Raw genomic sequence first — 4,464 nt, forward strand, 5'->3', positions numbered from 1 at the left:
TTTCTAAATTTATAATGAGTGTTTTTTTTATCATTTTGAAACATATAGGGAGGTTATCAGTAACAGATTTCATCAGTAACAGATTACAGTTACATTTATTTTGTAATTAAATTATGTAAGTACTTTACATGTAACTAATTACTCCCCAACACTGGATGTATTTCTATAATAGAAATACATATAGCAAGGTTAAAGATTGAAATAAGCAATTTCTTCTTCGTAATACATGTACTTATTTTGTTGTAAGCTAATGTAATCAGGTTCATTTGGCCATATTACAATATTCTAAATATTCAGATATATTTCAATTAGTCATATTACAGTAACTTCTCATTTAAATGAAGCATATTTTAGGTTACCTTATTGTACATTTATATAGCATGCTTGAATAGATTTTTTAAATGTTTTGCACTGGTACTTCCTGATAAACGAGTATGGCCGTGTCACATATGAGAAGGAAGTTTAGGGTTTGTTTTTTCTTTTAGCATGTCCTTCTTGTTGTTTAAGTCGGTCAAGTAACACCTCTCTACTCAGAACAGTGATGAGAATTGTGCCATAAAAGCCAGGTAAGTCATTTTATATTAATTATACTTACCAAATACAAAAACCTTTCATATGCTAAATATTGTGCCAAATGTGAGCACTGGTCTCATTCTGTCTATGAGTACTTGTTTAGTAACAGTAATAGCTGTAGTGTTTATGTTTTGACTAACTTTTGTTACACAGTAAATGAAAAGGTAATGAGAAGTGATTTAGTTTAAATGCACTACACATTCACTATTGGTTGCTAATATTAATCTGTTGTACATTATAGTTCTTACCCAGCTACATTTTGATAAGGTAAAAAAAAAAAAAATTGTAAATGAAGTCAAATTTATAGTACCTTAATACACATTGTTTCAAAATAGAAATTGTCAAAGGAGCTCAATCACAAACATCACAGAGCTGAAGAATATGGACATAATGGCAAAGAACATGGACGTTAATGTGGAAGTAATTGAGAGAGAGAGCATGGACACTTCTGCTAACTGTGAGTCATACAATACCTGAAAGTATAAGCCTGTATTTATAACAGGCAGGCTTAGTGAAATATTCTCTTTTAAGGCGAGACAGAAACTAATAGTTATCACCTTACTTACCTAGTTGATTGATTACATTGATAATTGCAAACATTTTTTGTATTACAAGCTTTCTAAAATGTTAGGTTTAAATATGGAAATGAGCATTATTTAATGAAATATGCGCTAATTTGCATACATTTCTAGAACAAAAATATAAACACTGGATGAAGGTGATTTCAAAATTCTTATTTCATTTTATTGACATATTAGAGTCAAACGTTTTTACAGAGGCAATTTTGGGTATCTCATTTTGTCACTCCATAATTCAGAAAATACTTACAACAGACAGAAAACAATACATTTTCACAATTTTGGGGGGGAATAAAATGTTGTATATAATCAAGCAAATGATATATGAACAAATCCCTCTGTAAAAACCTTCAGGATATAGACAGGAATAAAGATGTAAAGTTTGGTGTGTGTAAGTGCTACTGAAGTGGAGATATATGGCTCAATGTAGGAGAGAAAACTCATTTTGAGAGAACGGCCTTTAAAAATATGTATTGTAATTGAAATCTATTGAAACAAATAGATAAAGTGCTATAAAATAAACACTTAACAGTGTCTTTTGGATGTTTTCTTTCCACTAGTCTGAAAAAAATACTTTATGAAAAACCAAAAAGCCCAAAATCTCAAATTTGACAGGTGCATGAAAAAAATGATTTTTTTTTTGCCTGCAGTGTCTCCCCTTAACAGTCCTGTGGTCTGTTCTTCTTTTCTAGTCAATGCTGAGAACCTAACAGTGCCAATAAGAGAAGCCAGTATTTTAGATGACACTGATATATTTTATGCTGCATATGACACTGGAAAATGTTATGCCATTAAGCTTCGAGTGTTGTTCTGTGTGATAAGTGAATATTTTAAATCTTTCATCTGAGTGAATATGATGAAAAAGCATAATTTTGTAATAATAAACAATGACCAATAAAATAAAACCAAAGACATGAGTGATAATAGAAACAGTTTATATATATATATATATATTGACCATTATTTAGTATTTTAACCATTATATATAATATACAATTTATTTTAACAATTAAAAATAGCCAAAACACAGTAGTTTATGTTTTTGAACAAACCTATTTCTTATGTAATGGACATTGTACAACTACTGAGTCATGATTCATACCATAAGCTCATGCCTTTGTGAAATATTCTCTCTCATCAGTCCTGCGTCTCTTCTTCTTTTCTAGTCAGTTCCAAAAACACATCAATGCCAATAACAGACGACTCAAGGTTTAAATGTTGGTGTCATGGTGAGTGAATGCGTATCTTAAGTCCTTCATCCTTCAGTTTGCTATATACTTGTGGGGGCAGTCGTGGCCTAATGGATAGAGAGTCGGACTCTCAGGTCCGGCAGGGATTGTCGGTAGGGGGGAGTGAATGTCCAGTGCCCTCTTCCACCCTCAATACTGAGCTGAGACCCTTGAGCAAGGCACCAAACACCCAACTGCTCTCTGGCTGCCCACTGCTCCGGGTGTGTGTGTGTTTGTTCACTTCTCACTGCTGTGAATGTAAAGTGTTGCTTAAAAGCAGAGCACAAATTCCAAGTATTATCACCATACTTGGCCACACGTCACGTCACGTTCTTTCCTTTCCTTTCCTTTCCTTTCCTTTCCTTTCCTTTCCTTTCCTTTCCTTTCTATTAGGGTGACTGAATATCTCAAATCCTCTGTGTAATGAATAACTTAATGACTAGTTTAATTTTCATTCAGTAATATTTTGGTAATAATCATCAAAAATATAAATGAAAACCAAAAATAGGAGTGACAACAGAAATGGACAATATCTCAAGTCCTTCATTCTTCAGTTATAAAACTGATATGTTGAAAAGGCATGTTAAAAACATTATTTATGCAACATTGTCACAATTTGCATTCAGTAATATATTTTAATAAAACATTTTCACAGAGGTTTTGTTACCAAACCAAAGAAGAAAGAGATGCAGTCCAGGAAGGGATGAGGCACCATCTGATAAGTGTGAGTATTCAAATGACCAAACACTTCACTTAAACAGAGTATAACTTGAGTATAAAGTGTTGCTTATCATTAACAATAAAAGCTGCCAGTGATGCTGAAACTAAACCTCACAGGGTTTTATGCATTAGATTAATCACTCATCATTTTTAATAAAGATGAATGCTTTCCTTCACAGCATCTGAAAGAAACTCTATCAGCTCCTTCAATTCATTTGACTCAGGATATGATTCATTAAAACGTACACGCATTTTCTCCATCTCTGAATATGAGGAATACAACAAACAAAATCCTTTATGAACTTCGAACAAGACCAGCAGCACAGACATTAGCCACTGCTACAGTTTCACTGTCCACTCCAGTTGATACTCCAAATATCTGAGCAATGACCAGCCACGAATTGGTTTGTGATTCAGTCAGAATTATTTGGAAAGATCACTTACACACTGAAACATTCAGAACAATTTCTCAATCAATAAACAGTAACAAAGTAACGGTAACATTACCCTGATCAGATTTGTGAAATGATATTCATTTATGAATATCCATGATATGACTATGAATATCCCTGACTTTATCTTCACTAATGATCAGCTAAGCATTATATAATTTTTGTGAATATTATTAAAGTTGTAAAGAGCTGTCAGTAAGAGCATAAACTACCTCAGATTTAACACTGGGGTCATTTGTTCAAGTCAAGGCTTAGCTCTTGAAAATTATGTATGTGATATTCATCCAGTAGACCGAAAAGGAATGTACTGCTATGACAGATATCTAAAAAAAGTGCATACAGGCATTTGAAGTGAAACATTCCTAGAGCGTGCAATGTAGATCATGCTGCATGTCACACACAAACACCCTTCTGTTGTAAAGACCTTGTTTTACCTGCTGTGTTAGTATAGAAACTGTTGTAACTGATTGTTGTTGTTTTTTGCCTTTTGTAATGCATGTTTAAATTTAACTTCAGGTCAAAAAATTATTTTCAGTGTAAAAGTCATTATCTCGACTATATTATTTAAAAAATAAACACTATAAACTAAACTTGCTTGTGTGACTGATTTGAACAAGCGGAACGAGAGCTCACTGATAGCTTTGGTGTAGATTTTGTGTCAATGGCATAAATGTCAAATCTACATAACACATATTTCATTATTCACAACAAAATGTCACAAGTTTCATTGGTTTTGTAGGGAAGTGAGTTTAGAAGTGAAGCCAGTGGGAAATATCATAAGAACATAACACAAAAAAACAAAAACAAAATTATCAGCCGAATAGCTAACGTTATCATCAAGGTCACCACAACAGTTGTTCAAGCATGTCCTCTTTTAGCTTTTAGAAAACTTTCAAAGTTTCTTTGCCACAA

General features: G+C 32.8%; 1 long non-coding RNA gene across 1 annotated transcript; it reads left to right on the top strand.

Moving 5' to 3' along the window:
- The first annotated feature begins 485 nt into the window (after window positions 1–485).
- On the top strand, window positions 486–4,118 carry LOC306849879. Its single transcript, XR_013782387.1, has 5 exons — window positions 486–566; window positions 909–1,030; window positions 2,318–2,380; window positions 3,036–3,104; window positions 3,280–4,118. It is a non-coding gene; the product is annotated as an uncharacterized lncRNA (long non-coding RNA).
- The last annotated feature ends 346 nt before the right edge of the window (window positions 4,119–4,464 follow it).

Source organism: Barbus barbus, assembly GCF_936440315.1.
Source record: "Barbus barbus genome assembly, chromosome: 29".
NCBI classification, from domain to species: Eukaryota; Metazoa; Chordata; class Actinopteri; order Cypriniformes; family Cyprinidae; genus Barbus; species Barbus barbus.